Source organism: Oncorhynchus gorbuscha, unplaced genomic scaffold, assembly GCF_021184085.1.
Source record: "Oncorhynchus gorbuscha isolate QuinsamMale2020 ecotype Even-year unplaced genomic scaffold, OgorEven_v1.0 Un_scaffold_713, whole genome shotgun sequence".
In the NCBI taxonomy this organism is placed as follows: Eukaryota; Metazoa; Chordata; class Actinopteri; order Salmoniformes; family Salmonidae; genus Oncorhynchus; species Oncorhynchus gorbuscha.
Window position 1 is genome coordinate 103,403 of NW_025745775.1, and position 16,459 is coordinate 119,861.

General features: G+C 43.7%; 1 pseudogene; it reads left to right on the plus strand.

Moving 5' to 3' along the window:
• LOC124019873 overlaps positions 1-16,459 on the plus strand; it is a 54,537-nt pseudogene that overhangs the window by 37,743 nt on the left and 335 nt on the right.

The window sequence follows — 16,459 nt, forward strand, 5'->3', positions numbered from 1 at the left end:
TACAGGGAGAGTATTATGGACAGATGAATGAATATTTAAGTGAGTGGGTGAGTGGGTGAGTGAGTGAGTGAGTGAGTGAGTGAGTGAGTGAGTGAGTGAGTGAGTGAGTGAGTGAGTGAGTAAGAAAGCGAGGGAATGAACATACAGGAATAATGCTACAAAAGTTACATACAGTGGGGAGAACAAGTATTTGATACACTGACGATTTTGCAGGTTTCCCCACTTACAAAGCATGTAGAGGTCTGTAATTTTTATCATAGGTACACTTCAACTGTGAGAGACGGAATCTAAAACACAAATCCAGAAAATCACATTGTATGATTTTTATGAATTTCATTTGCATTTTATTGCATGACAAGACAAACTGTACCAAATATTAAGTTCTGCTTTTCTGATGTATCAAATACTTATGTATTATACATCACGGTGCAGTCGTCCTGTCCCCTTGTATCAAATACCTCAAATACCTCCATACAGACCTTCAAATCAAATCAAATTTTATTTGTCACATACACATGGTTAGCAGATGTTAATGCGAGTGTAGCGAAATGCTTGTGCTTCTAGTTCCGACAATGCAGTGATAACCAACAAGTGATCTAACTAACAATTCCAAAACTACTGTCTTATACACAGTGTAAGGGGATAAAGAATATGTACATAAAGATATATGAATGAGTGATGGTACAGGGCTGCATACAGTAGATGTATCGAGTACAGTATATACATATGAGATGAGTATGTAGACAAAGTAAACAAAGTGGCATAGTTAAAGTGGCTAGTGATACATGTATTACATAAGGATGCAGTCGGTAATGTAGAGTACAGTATATACGTATGCATATGAGATGAATAATGTAGGGTAAGTAACATTATATAAGGTAGCATTGTTTAAAGTGGCTAGTGATATATTTACATCATTTCCCATCAATTCCCATTATTAAAGTGGCTGGAGTTGGGTCAGTGTCAATGACAGTGTGTTGGCAGCAGCCACTCAATGTTAGTGGTGGCTGTTTAACAGTCTGATGGCCTTGAGATATAAGCTGTATTCTGCCCTTGAGTTGCGTTCCCATGCAAAACTAGACAGATAGCTAACAACTAAGTCTTCAATAAAACTCCCAAGGCGTGACTTTTCTTGAATGAATATATTGAAACGTTTATGTTGTGAAACTGCAAAATACAGAAAAGAATATACTTTAGTGTTCAATTCACACCGACATACTACCGACATACTGTAGATGTACATTAAACATTTGAAGTTGCATAAATACAAAGCACGCGCTAAGGTACCATGCATCTGGCATGATGCCAAACCATATAGCTAATTGTTAACCATATGGTAATTGCTCCTTTCATTACTCTAATAATGTATAACCATCTATGTAGAATAACAAAGCATATTACACTAAAAACAGTAACAAAACTACAGTATTGTATATTTTACAATTCGTTTGCATGACGCATGAGCAAAGTAATACAGCTAACGACATACACAAAAGGCATTGCAATTTGTGAGTAAATGCAACCAACATTGATATGTAAGAAACTCTATCAATAACAAGATTATTATCATTAGCTAAATGCTTGAATTGAACTTACAAACAAATATTTTTCCAAGGCTGAAGCGTGACAAGAAATAACTACATTGAAAGACCTGCACCGTAGCCTTGTTTGTAGCTGCTTCTTTGCGTGCAAAACAAATTCTGAACTTCCCGTTTGCGTTGTCTTTCTTAAGTACCAGAAAGCGCCACTAGGGGGCAAATAACACCATTGAACACAATGAAAATCCAATTTAACCATTGTAATAAAATAATCTGTTATCTTCTAACAGGATGGCAGCACACTCCCCGCCTGGTATAATGAAATTGTGCCACTATTAAATAAAACATATCAAGAAACAAATGTCCTTTCTATTTTTATCTTTTGTCTCTAGGATGCTTCAGAAAGAAGAACAACAATCTCTGAGATTGGTCTCAGAAACACCTTAGCAGCTCCTTGCTTGACAATTTTTAGTTCTACTTTCCTAACCTTTTTGTCAGTACTGGGAAAGGTTTTTACCACAAGCCCGACTGGCCAGTCATATCTGTGTGCCTGACTGTCTTTCAATAAGACAACATCTCCCACTTTTACATTTGGCTTTTCTGCTGTCCATTTTCTGCGTCTCTGCAGCATTGTCAGGTACTCCGGTCTCCACCTTTTCCAAAAGGTGTCAGCGAGACACTGGACTTGCTTCCACTGTTTCCATTTCTCTTCTTTTTCTGTTGGAAGAGTGACATCCCACTCACTCTGATCAGAAGAGAGTTCTCTGATTAAGGCTTTACCTTGCATTGTTATTGGAGCCACAAACCCAAGGGGGTCATAAAGACTATTCACTGTGGACAGGATGCCTCTCCGAGTAAAAGGCTTCTCATTGTGGGACACCTGGAATGAGAAGCTGTCTGTTTCCAGGTTCCAGGAAAGTCCCAGGCTCCGTTGAAAGGGGAGAGGATCCACTCCTAGGTCCAGATCTTTTAAGTCTTTTGCACGGTCCTCCATAGGGAAGGCTTCCATAACTGTTTTGCTATTGGATGCAATCTTGTGTAGTTTCATGTTGGACTCCGCCAACATTGCTTGTGTTTTTCTTAGAATATTGATAGCTTCTTCTGTAGTAGCTACTGATGTCAGACCATCATCGACGTAGAAGTTCCTCACTACATATTGCTTGGGCTCTGACCCATGTTCCTTCTCACCCTGTAGCGCTGCTCGTCTCATGCAGTAGATGGCTACGGCTGGTGAAGGGCTGTTCCCAAATACACGGACTTTCATCCTGTACTCAGTTATGTTTCTATCTGGGTTGTTGTCTTCATACCAGAGAAACCTTAAGTAATCTCTGTGATCCTCACGTACACCAAAACAGTAAAACATTTGTTGCACATCTGCTGTTAGTGCAATGCAATCCTTGCGGAAACGTATTAGGACACCCAAGAGTGTGTTGTTTAAGTCTGGACCACTGAGCAGAACATCGTTAAGTGACACGCCTTGACACTTAGCACTGGAGTCAAATACTACTCGTATTTGTTCAGGCTTTTGTGGATGGTAAACACCAAATATGGGCAGATACCAACGTTCTTTGTCTCCCTCTAGTGGCTGTGAAGGTTCGGCTTGGTCGTTATCCAGCATCTTTTGCATGAAGTCAATAAAATGACGCTTCATGTCAGGCTTTTTGTCTAAAGTCCTGCGAAGTGATGCGAGACGGTTCATGGCCTGCTCCCTGTTATTAGGAAGGCGACGTCTATTGGGGCGAAAGGGTAGTGGAGCCACCCAGTTGTTTCCATCATCCTGGAAAACCTGTTTGTCCATAATGTCCAAGAAGGCTTTGTCCTCCACTGATGGTGCTGGTTTATCATCGTCTTGTGTTTTGTCGAACACGGAACATCCCAGGCTGTCTGTGTTCACAGTTGTGATTGGATCTCTCAAGTGCACTGTAGAGGGAGAGATGTGTTTCTGAGCTACGCTGTTGTAGTTCTCTTTTACCTGGATGATGTCAGGGCAAGGGCTCAGATAGGATGTGTGACCATTTTGAAGTATGTTTGTCCTGAACACGTTAACATTGGCTGGTCGGTGAGCTGTTCCCAGACAGACCTCACCCACAATGACCCACCCGAGGTCGAGTCGCTGTGCATAAGGAGTGTCGTGGGGCCCATTGATTTGCTCTCGTACCTTGTGTACCCTTAAGATGTCTCGTCCTAAGAGCAGGAGGATGGGAGCGTCTGGGTCCACAGCTGGAATTCTGTCCATAACTGGTTGCAGATGGGGATGATGATACGCAATGTCGGGGGAGGGAATCTCCATCCTATCGTCTGGCATCATATCACACTCTATCAGAGTAGGGAGAGTGAGCTGCATGTGTCCATCTATAGACTCCACCATGAAGTTGACGGCTCTCCTGCCTGAAGTCTCTGTTACCCCAGAACACGTCTTCATGGTGTATGGAGCAGAGTTGTCATTGATGTTGAAGAGACTGAAAAACTCTGTCTTGGCCAGAGATTTGTTACTCTCTTCATCAAGCACTACATACATTTTGACAGCTTTCTCTCTTTTCCCAGCCGGATAAGCTTTGACTAGGCATATTTTTGAACATGATCAGTTGGTAGAGCATGGCGCTTGTAACGCCAGGGTAGTGGGTTCGATTCCCGGGACCACCCATACGTACAATGTATGCACACATGACTGTAAGTCGCTTTAGATAAAAGCGTCTGCTAAATGGCATATTATTATTATTATTATTATTGACTGCCTCACCACAGATCTCTGTACACTTTGAGGTGACAGATAGAAGAGCATCGTCACCTTGCTCCCCGCCATTATCTGTCTCTGCTGTAGCGGTGTATGTATTTGTAGGGGCGGGGCCTGGATGCAGAGCTGCAAGATGCCTGTCGCTGTCGCACTCAGAGCACTTGATTGAAACCTTACAGTCTTTAGCTCTGTGCTGAGTTGTGACCCACAACATCGGAAACAAATGCCATTGTCTTTGAGATATGATTTGCGCTCATCTAGAGTTTTGTATCTAAACCCACGACACTTTTTAAGAGGATGAGGCTTGTTATGTATTGGGCAGTGACGGTCAGGGTTTTCAACCTTTGTCTTACTGGGTTTGGTTTGGTGGTCTGAAGCCTCAGATGACACATCTGTCTTGTATACAGTCACAGGTGTCTTGCTGCTGTACCTGGCAGGTTTCTCACTTTTCATGGACACCTGGTTAGTTGAGGTGTAGAGGGTGAAGCTGGGGTCATTTCTAATTTTTGCCTGGTTCCTGATGAATCTCGAGAAGAACGTGAATGGTGGGAATGCTACCCGATAGTCCTCCTTATATTTGGATCCCTGTGCTATCCATTTTTCTTGTAAACTGAATGGAAGTTTCTCTACAATAGGGTTTACCCCCCGAGATGTGTCCAGATAAGCGAGGCCTGGAAGGTACCCTTCTACTTTAGCACACTCCAGTTCGAGAAGAATGTCACCTAGTTCTCTTAGTTTGTGATTGTCTTTGTTAGCCAGTTTTGGAAAATCATCAATTTTCTTCAACAGTGCATTCTCGATCACTTCGGGTGTACCATAGCACTCTTCTAGACGTTGCCAGACCATGTTAAGCCCTGCTGTTGCGTTGAAAATATGGACAGATCTAATTCTGTTTGCTTGCTCAGACGACTCTGCCCCTAGCCACTTGGTAATTAGATCTAACTCTTCCCTGGCTGATACATTCAAGTCTCTGGTCGCATTGAGAAAGGATGCTTTCCATGCCCAATAATTTTCAGGGCGATCATCAAACTTCAGGAGTCCTGAACTCACCATCTCACGTCGTAGGAGGTACTTGGTGAGGTCTGGTGCCACTTGTGACTCAGGGAAGTTGTGTGTGTGTGACTGGAAGTGGGCTTGCTTTCCATTTCCACCATGCTGCTGTTCATTTCTTTTGAACGGAGAGTCTCTGCTCATGTTCTGTTGTTTGCTACTTTCTGGATTATGGCATGTAGCTGGGTCAACACTAAGCTCTTGTTTCTCCACTTCAAATGGAAGTTCAGCAAAGTAGGGCCTAGCATGTTGTTGCACATACTCACATATACGTTGGACTGGACTTAAGGGCTGTGTCCCTGTGTCTAGTTCTTTGCGAAGCTCTCTGCGTTCTGATTCTACAGCTTCTTCAAAGGCTGCAGCTTCAGCCAACGCAGCAGCAGCTGCTCTCTCAACTTGGAGAACATATAAAGTTGCCTCGAGGTCAGCTTTTTGCTTCTCTGTTTCTGCCTTTTGCTTCATCACAGAAGCTTCCTTCTCAGCATAAGAGACTTGTGCGCGTGCTGCCTCCGCCTTGGCGCGTGCTTTGACGGCTGCAGAACTCGCTGTTGAGGATCTGCTTGACTGTTTTGATGACCTTGATCTTGTAGATTGAGACTTGGTCCCAATGTGCTGAAGAGGCTCTTCCATCTCTCTCTGTTGAACACCTGGCTCTGGTTGTTGCATCGTAGACTGCTGGTCTTCCCTAGGATAAGAGGCTTTGTTGGCTGATGAACGTAGAAACATAACCACCGTGTGCAGTTATTCTTGTGCTTGAGCCCGCTGTGATGATGTTTTTTCACTATTCTGCCCTTGAGTTTGCGTTCCCATGCAAAACTAGACAGATAGCTAACAACTAAGTCTTCAATAAAACTCCCAAGGCGTGACTTTTCTTGAATGAATATATTGAAACGTTTATGTTGTGAAACTGCAAAATACAGAAAAGAATATACTTTAGTGTTCAATTCACACCGACATACTACCGACATACTGTAGATGTACATTAAACATTTGAAGTTGCATAAATACAAAGCACGCGCTAAGGTACCATGCATCTGGCATGATGCCAAACCATATAGCTAATTGTTAACCATATGGTAATTGCTCCTTTCATTACTCTAATAATGTATAACCATCTATGTAGAATAACAAAGCATATTACACTAAAAACAGCAACAAAACTACAGTATTGTATATTTTACAATTCGTTTGCATGACGCATGAGCAAAGTAATACAGCTAACGACATACACAAAAGGCATGATACAGCCCGCCAGGATGCTTTCGATTGTGCATCTGTAGAAGTTTGTGAGTGCTTTTGGTGACAAGCCAAATTTCTTCAGCCTCCTGAGGTTGAAGAGGCGGTGCTGCGCCTTCTTCACGACGCTGTCAGTGTGAGTGGACCAATTCAGTTTGTCTGTGATGTGTATGCCGAGGAACTTAAAACTTGTTACCCTCTCCACTACTGTTCCATCGATGTGGATAGGGGGGTGTTCCCTCTGCTGTTTCCTGAAGTCCACAATCATCTCCTTAGTTTTGTTGACCTTCTCCAGATCCTTCAGGTTTCGGGGCTGTCGCTGGGCAATACGGACTTTCAGCTCCCTCCAAAGATTTTCTCTTGGGTTCAGGTCTGGCGACTGGCTAGGCCACTCCAGGACCTTGAGATGCTTCTTACGGAGCCACTCCTTAGTTGCCCTGGCTGTGTGTTTCGGGTTGTTGTCATGCTGGAAGACCCAGAAACGACCCATCTTCAATGCTCTTACTGAGGGAAGGAGGTTGTTGGCCAAGATCTCGCAATACATGGCCCCATCCATCCTCCCCTCAATACATCGTTCTGTCCCCTTTGCAGAAAAGCATCCCCAAAGAATGGTGTTTCCACCTCCATGCTTCATGGTTGGGATGGTGTTCTTGGGGTTGTACTCATCCTTTCTTCTTCCTCCAAACACGGCGAGTGGAGTTTAGACCAAAAGCTCTATTTTTTGTCTCATCAGACCCCATGACCTTCTCCCATTCCTCCTCTGGATCATCCAGATGGTCATTGGCAAACTTCAGACGGGCCTGGACATGTGCTGGCTTGAGCAGGGGGGCCTTGCGTGTGCTGCAGGATTTTAATCCATGATGGCATAGTGTGTTACTAATGGTTTTCTTTGCGACTGTGATCCCAGCTCTCTTCAGGTCATTGACCAGGTCCTGCCGTGTAGTTCTGGGCTGATCCCTCTCCTTTCTCATCATCACTGATGCCCCACGAGGTGAGATCTTGCATGAAGCCCCAGACCGAGGGTGATTGACCATCATCTTGAACTTCTTCCATTTTCTAATAATTGCGCCAACAGTTGTTGCCTTCTCACCAACCTGCTTGCCTATTGTCCTGTAGCCCATCCCAGCCTTGTGCGGGTCTACCATTGTGGAGAGGTTGGAGTCTGTTTGATTGAGTGTGTGGACAGGTGTCTTGTATACAGGTAACTAGTTCAAACAGGTGCAGTTAATACAGGTAATGAGTGGAGAACAGGAGGGATTCTTAAAGAAAAACGAACAGGTCTGTGAGAGCCGTAATTCTTACTGGTTGGTAGGTGATCAAATACTTATGTCATGCAATAAAATTAACTGGTTAACTGCCTGTTCAGGGGCAGAACAACAGATTTGTACCTTGTCAGCTCGGGGGTTTGAACTTGCAACCTTCCGGTTACTAGTCCAACGCTCTAACCACTAGGCTACCCTGCCGCCCCAAAGTGTAACTATGATAAGTAGGAAAACCTTCAAAAATCGGCAGTGTATCAAATACTTGTTCTCCCCACTGTACATAGCTACATGCATGCATACAGTGGCAAGAAAAGTATGTGGACCTACCGAGTGGTGCAGTGGACTAAGGCACTGCATCGCAGTGCTAGCTGTGTCACCAGAGATTCTGGGTTCGAGCCCAGGCTCTGTCGCAGCCGGCCGTGAACGGGAGGTCCATGGGGCGACGCACAGTTGGCCCAGCATCGTCCGGTTTAGGAAGGGTTTGGCCGGCAGGGATATCCTTGTCTGGCAGGCCGTGCGCAGTGCACGCTGACCAGGTCGCCAGGTGAACGGTGTTTCCTCAGACACATTGGTGCAGCTGGCTTCCGGGTTGGATGTGCATTGTGTCAATAAGCAGTGCGCCTAGGTTGGGTTGTGTTTCAGAGGACGCATGGCTCTCAACCACACTCATCTGTACAAACAATAGTACGCAAGTATAAACACCATGGGACTACGCAGCCGTCATACTGCTCAGGAAGGAGGAAACATCTCTACCTCCTAGAGATGAACATACTTTGGTGCAAAAAGTGGAAATCAATCCCAGAACAACAGCAAAGGACCTTGTGAAGATGCTGGAGGAAACGGGTACAAAAGTATCGATATCCACAGTAAAACGAGTCCGATATCGACATAACCTGAAAGGCCACTCCGTGAAGAAAAAGCCACTGCTCCAAAACCGCCATAAAAAAGCCAGACTATGGTTTGCAAATGCACATGGGCACAAAGATGGTACTTTTTGGAGAAATGTCCTCTGGTCTGATGAAACAAAAATAGAACTGTTTGCTCAATTTGACCATTGTTATGTTTGGAGGAAAAAGGGGGAGGCTTGCAAGCCGACGAACACCATCGCAACCGTGAAGCACGGGGGTGGCAGCATCATGTTGTGGGGGTGCTTTGCTGCAGGAGGTACTGGTGCACTTCACAAAATAGATGGCATCATGAGGATGGAAAATTGTGTGAATATATTGAAGAAACATCTCAATAGATCAGTCAGGAAGTTAAAGCTTGATTACAAATGGATCTTCCAAATGGACAATGACCCCAAGCATACTTCCAAAGTTGTGGAAAAATAGCTTAAGGACAACAACGTCAAGGTATTGGAGTGGCCATCACAAAGCCCCGACCTCAAACCTATAGATAATTTGTGGGCAGAAATGAAAAAGCGTGTGCGGGCAAGAACCTGACTCAGTTACACCAGATCTGTCAGGAGGAATGTATCAAAATTCACTCAACTTATTGTGGGTCAGGGAATTTCAGGGAATTTTTACATGGATTAAATGTCAGGAATTGTGTAACTGGGTTTAAATGTATTTGGCTAAGGTGTATGTGAACTTCCGACTTACTGTACGTATCAACATACAGAAAAAGCTGTACTGTGTGTGTTGTTTATGGCTGTCCAATATTGTTGATGCTGCTCCCAATTTTGTTAATTGCGCCTTTGCATACATCAAATTAATGGCTAGCTGTACCCCATGTTTTAACCCCGTCCGTCCCGTTCCATTCTCTATCTCTCCATCTCAGGCATGCCCTGGACATCCGTGAGCACTACGAAAGAACTGGACAGAGTCAACAGCCTCTACATGGAGCTCAATGCTGTCATGCTACAGGTGGAACTCAAGGAGAAAGAGCTACTCAAGTAATAATCATATTTATTGTTGCACACCTTACAATCAATATCTACCTGTGTGTACACTATTCATGCTCATCTGCCAAAGACACATACAGGGAGAGGGAATAGCAGACATAATGTAATACATTATACAGATGTTTGTGATATGCTTATTGTGGCCAAGTAAAGAATGAATGAATGATGTTGTGTGTGTGTCTCCCAGGAGGGAGCATTCCCTGGATAAGAAGTACCCAGTATGCGTCAAAAACCACAGCTCCAGACAAGAACGCTCATCCAACTCCATGGAGAAACTCATCAAGAAACGCAACATACCTCAGAAACTGACCTCTCACACCAAGAGGTGACCCTGAGGGGGAAACCATTGAACCATTCACACTCACTAATCCCACACATTCAATCCCTGTCTGTATACATGTGTTTTGAATTAAATAGCATGTAACACTTACTGGGCATACAGTTATTATGTATTATTACTGGTCGTAAGCATGTACAGTTTGAGCCCTCACTGTATATTGTTTATTTGGATACAAGGAGAAAGGCTGTAGGTGTATCTATTTCTCTTGACTTGACTTATTCAGTGTACTGAGTGTACTGTAGACTTTACTCACTGTGTGTTCCAGTAGGCCAGACCTGCTGAAGTCAGAGGTGATCCTCCCCAAACTGGACTCCTCCATGACCCAGGTGACCATCCCCTCTTGCCCCCAGAAGGGCTCCATGTCCCCGGGGAGGTCGCGTCGGGCCAAGCCCCGCTACAGGAAAGCAGGGAAGGGCAGCAGTGGAGACCTGGCTGGGCTGAAGGCAGCCCTGTCCTCTAACCTGGGCTTGGCTAATACTATGTCACTGACCACCACCACCTCCACACTCCACACCTCCACACCCAGGTATCTACACTGATTGCACAAAACATTAAGAACACCTTCCTAATATTGAGTTGCACCCCATCCCCCCCAACCCCCATTTGTCGAAAGAGTTCCACAGGGATGTTGGCCGATGTTGATTCCAATGCTTCCCACAGTTGTGTCTAGTTGGCTGGATGTCATTTAAGTGGTGGACCATTCTTGAAACACACAGGAAACTGTTGAGTGTGAAAAACCCAGTAGCATTGCAGTTCTTAACACAAACTGATGGTGCTTCACCCTCTGAATGGCACACATACACAATCCATGTCTCAATTGTCTCAAGACTTAAAAATCCTTATTTAACTGGTCTCCTTCCCTTCATCTACACTGATTTGAAGTGGATTTAACAAGTGACATCAATAAGGGATCTTAGGGATCTGGATTCACCTGGACAGTCTGTCATGGAAAGTTAATATTTTGTACACTCATTGAAAACTATCCTCAAATCGGCCTTCAGTGCTCACAATAAAGATGTATCCCCCCCCCCCCCCCCCCCAGCAGCAAGCAGCACCTGGACCCCAGCGCAGCCCTGAGAGGTCTCCAACATGACCTGCTGCTGAAGAAGATGTCCTCGTCCAGCCCAGACCTTATCTCCACCGATCTGGAGGCAGAGGGCCGCCGCAAGCCCGGCCTGGAGAGAGGGGGCAGTCAGAGCGCCTCTGCTGGCCTGGGAGGAAGAGGTGATGAATAGTTATAATAATGTCCCATAGGGAAATTTGCTGGTAATATACAGAGATACATGGCGTACGTATAGTCTGTATCCCAAATTGCAACCTATTGCCTACATAGTGCACTACTTTTGACTAGAGACGTATGGTGGTGCACGATAAGGGAATAAGATGCTATTTGGGATGCATCCATAATATATCACCTACATCACTTCAGTCACAGGACATAAATCACAAGACATGATCAGACAGACATTTGTTAAAAAATACACCATAACACAACATCTACAGTGTATAGTCCTTCTGTGTTTATGAAATAAGGAAACTGATGCTGGTTGGTATAAATGACTTGCAGGTGGAGGAGGAGGTCGAGGTGGGGGAGGGACAGACGATCAGACAGAGACCCCAATGCGTAGTGACACCCCCAGCGAGGACACGGCCTCCATCCCGTTCTCCAGTAGCCCAGATTCGCCTAGTGGGACGGGGGCGACAGCAGGGAGGGGGTCGATGCTGGGAGGCCCAGGGAGAATACCCCAGGATGAGGAGGAGGAGACGGGAATCATAAGGTCACCCAGGGGCTATCTCACACCTGCAGCACTGCTCTACCGGAAACAAGTCACACGCAAACAGGTAGATCTGCCACAGTTGTAAAAAATAAAGATGCTGGGCCAGAAAAAAATATGTTTGTCTGTGGTGCATTTTCTGTAATGCATGCTGTGCTGGTTCTTTTCCTAAAAACATTCCGACCATGTGCCAAATCAATTGAGAAAAATAGTTGTAAGATGAAGTTGATCCCTTTCTAAGTCTCATCATATCTCTTCCATGTCTCCTCCAGAGATGTGGTGTGTCGTCAGAGGAAGGGGAGGTGAACAGGGAGGTGGAGTTACCACGGAGACGGTGAGAATATACATCTTATACATTATAGTGTATTTAGTCAAGATTCTATAGTATATAGTCCAGCAGGAAGAACTTCTTGGTGTGATTAAAAAGAGCTTGTGTCTGAGTTATTGAGAGCCCCATTATTTAATCTATTTCCTCTCTTCCCCATGCAGTCGGCCAGTGAGCATCAAGTGCCAGTCCCTGTCCACCTTCAGCTCTGAGAACCTGTCACCAGTGTCCGTGTCGGACGGAGAGGAGGGCAACACCAGCGACCACTCCCACAGTGGCACGCCCGAAGTGGTCAGCACCAACACGGATGAGCGGCTGGACGACAAAAGCGACGACCTTCTGTCCCAGGGGTCGGAGATCACTGTCGACCCTACCCTTGACCCAGCCGAAGGCCTATCAGAGGAGGCCACCATCCGCCAGGTCAAGACCGAGCTCAACTCAGAGCAGAACTATGAGGTAGGTAGAGACAGGGTTACTCTGGGAACTGTAGAACTATGAGGTGGGATACTGTAACGACTAGAACTATGACAAAGTGTTACCGTGACAACTAGAACTATGGTAAGGTTACCATGAGAACTGTTATGTTTAGTAATAATCGATGAGAAATGATGAGCCGAAATCCTGATCATAATGCATGCTCTGATCATTAAGGCTGCCATCCCTATAACAGAATATAGGTCTACATTTGGATTTGGCTCTTGTGTAGGGACCAGTGGCGGCCGCTGATTGGCTGGGTGTATGGGCGTGGGAGGTGGTCGTGGTTGAAGTTGTCAACAAAGCAGCATGACAGAAATATGCCAAGTTTTCAAACTACCGGTAGTTTCTTTGAAAAGATATTCAAAGTGATCTGTGCATTTGAACAACAGCATAAATACGCTTATTTCACTTTTGCATGTCACATGATGCCACTGTTTTGAACAGATTAGATTATACTATTTAGAATGAGCAGCCAGCTCACAAACAAACAAGTGCACCAGGGAGAATGCAACAAGCATGCAGATGCAATAAATAAGTGAAAACATATGATCTAACTGGGGATAGCTAATGTCACAAACCTTGATGTGCTAGCCAGTTAACTTTCATTATGAAATATCTTCATATTTACGAGTAAGTCAGATATTAGAAATTGGCATGGGAGATAGCTAGCTATCAACCAGCTAGCTAGCAACCAGCTAGCTATAGCTAGCTACTTATCAAAGGTAGATAACTGGTTAATTTGACCAAAATATTTACCAAACTATTTCTCAATTTTTCTCAAAATTACTGTTAGCTAGCTAATTAATTTGATCATGCTTTGTGATAGACCCGGTTTTATGCTGTTTAGTCCAAACAACATGCTGCCTTGTCACCTTCAGTAGAACCTGACGAACACCGTGGAGGAAACCATAAAATTGTCCAGCCACAGTCATGTTTTTTTGTCCTACTATATCCGTGATGAGAAAGTTCTAGCTAGTGTATCCATCTGTCCTTGGACCCTTGTTTGATGTAAATGTCCGGCTAAGGTTCTGATGACACTTATGATGATTTATTTCCAGATTAATTTCAATTAACTATGCTTTAGCACCATCTGTACCTGATAGAGCAGATCTAGTCTCATGTGCGGACGCAAGCCACCGTGCGAGAGACTCATTAGGAGGGAGGCTAGACCAGACTCAGAAGTTCTGACTGAGTGCACATTTGAGTGCTCCAGGATATTCCATTTACTTTGTGCTGTAAAAATGGATGCTATTTGATTTCACAGTTTATGAACAATGTACACTATATATACAAAAGTACAGTGCATTTGGAAAGTATTCAGACCCCTTCACTTTCTCCACAATTTGTTACATTACAGCCTTATTCTAAAATGGATTACATCGTTTCCCCCCCTCATCAATCTACAAACAATACCCCATAATGACAAAGCAAAAACAGGTTCTTAGACATTTTTGCTAATGTATAAAAATAAATGAAATATCACATTTACATAAGTATTCAGGCCTTTTACTCAGTACTTTGTTGAAGTACCTTTGGCAGCAATTACAGCCTCAAGTCTTCTTGGGTATAACACGACAAGCATGGCACACTTGTATTTGGGGAGTTTCTTCCATTCTTCTCTGCAGATCCTCTAAAGCTCTATCAGGCTGGATGGGGAGCGTTGCAGCACAGCTATTTTCTGGTCTCTCCAGTAGAGGTCGACCGACTATGATTTTTCAACGCCGATACCGATTATTGGAGGACCAAAAACGTAGATACCGATTAATCTGCCGATATTTATTTGTAATAATGACAATTACAACAATACTGAATGAACACTTTTATTCTAACTTAATATAATACATCAATAAAATCAATTTAGCCTCAAATAAATAATGAAACATGTTCAATTTGGTTTAAATAATGCAAAAACAAAGTGTTGGAGAAAAAAGTTAAAGTGGAATATGTGCCATGTAAAAAAAGCTAATGTTAAAGTTCCTTGCTCAGAACATGAGAACATATGAAAGCTGGTCATTCCTTTTAATATGAGTCTTCAATATTCCCAGGTAAGCAGTTTTAGGTTATAATTATTAGAGGAATTATAGGACAATTTATCTCTATATCATTTGTATTTCATATACCTTTGAATATTGGATGTTCTTATAGGCACTTTAGTATTGCCAGTGTAACAGTATAGCTTCCATCCCTCTCCTCGCCCCTACCTGGGCTCAAACCAGGAACACATCGAGAACAGCCACCCTCGAAGCATCGTTACCCATCGCTCCACAAAAACCACGGCCCTTGCAGAGCAAGGGGAACAACTACTTCCAGGGCTCAGGGCGAACGATGTCATCGATTGAAACGCTGCTCTATCAAATATCAAATCATAGACTTAATTCTAACATAATAACACACAGAAATACGAGCCTTAGGTCATTAACATGGTCAAATCCGGAAACTATCATTTCGAAAACAAAACGTTTATTATTTCAGTGAAATACGGAACCGTTCCTTATTTTATCTAGCGGATGTCATCCATTTGTCTAAATATTCCTGTTACATTGCGCAACCTTCAATGTTATGTCATAATTACGTAAAATTCTGGCAAATTAGTTCGCAACGAGCCAGGCGGCCCAAACTCTGCGTGCAATGAACGCAAGAGAAGTGACACAATGTCCCTAATTTAATATTGCCTGCTAACCTGGACTTTTTAAAACTAAATATGCAGGTTTAAAATATATACTCCTGTGTATTGATTTAAAAAAAGGCATTGATGTTTATGGTTAGGTACATTCGTGCAACGATTGTGGATTTTTTCCTGCAAATTCGCTTTGTTAAATCATCCCCCATTTTAGCGAAGTTGGCTGTCTTTGTTTGGAACAAATAGTCTTCACACAGTTCGCAACAAGCCAGGCGGCCCAAACTGCTGCATATGTACCCTGACTCTGTTGCACAGAACGCAAGAGAAGTGACACAATTTCCCTAGTTAAAATAAATTCATGTTAGCAGGCAATTTGAACTAAATATGCAGGTTTAAAAATATATACTTGTGTATTGATTTTAAGAAAGGTGTTGATGTTATGGTTAGGTACACATTATTGGTGCAACGACATTGCTTTTTTCGCGAATGCGCTTGTTAAATCACCCGTTTGGCGAAGTAGCCTATGATTCAATGATAAATTAACAGGCACCTCATCGATTACATGCAATGCAGGACAAGCTCGGTAAACTATCGTCAACCATGTGTAGGTAACTAGTGATTATGTTAAGATTGATTGTTTTTTATAAGATACGTTTAATGCACCTTACCTTGGCTCCTTGCTGCACTCACATAACAGCACGGAGTGCAATGTAATCGGCCATGATTGTGTCCAAAAATGCTGATTACCGATTGTTATGAAAACTTGACATCGGCCATTCCAATTAATCAGTCGACCTCTACTATCCAGAGATGTTCAATCGGGTTCAGTCTGGGCTCTAGCTGTGATACTCAAGGACGTTCAGAGACTTGTCCCAAAGCTACTCTTGTGTTGTCTTGGCTGTGTGCTTAGCGTCGTTTTGCATTTGGAAGGTGAACCTTCGTGGTTCCAAACTTCTTCCATTTGGAGGCCACTGTGTTCTTGGGGATCTTCAATGCTGCAGAAATGTCTTGGTACCCTTCCCCAAATCTGTGACTCGGCACAATCCTGTCTCTGAGGTCTACGAACAATTCCTTCGACCTCATGGCTTGGTTTTTGCTCTGACATGCACTGTCAACTGTGGGACCTTTTATATAGACAGGTGTGTGCCTTTCCAAATCATGTCCAAGGAATTGAATTTACCACAGGTTGACTCCAAGTT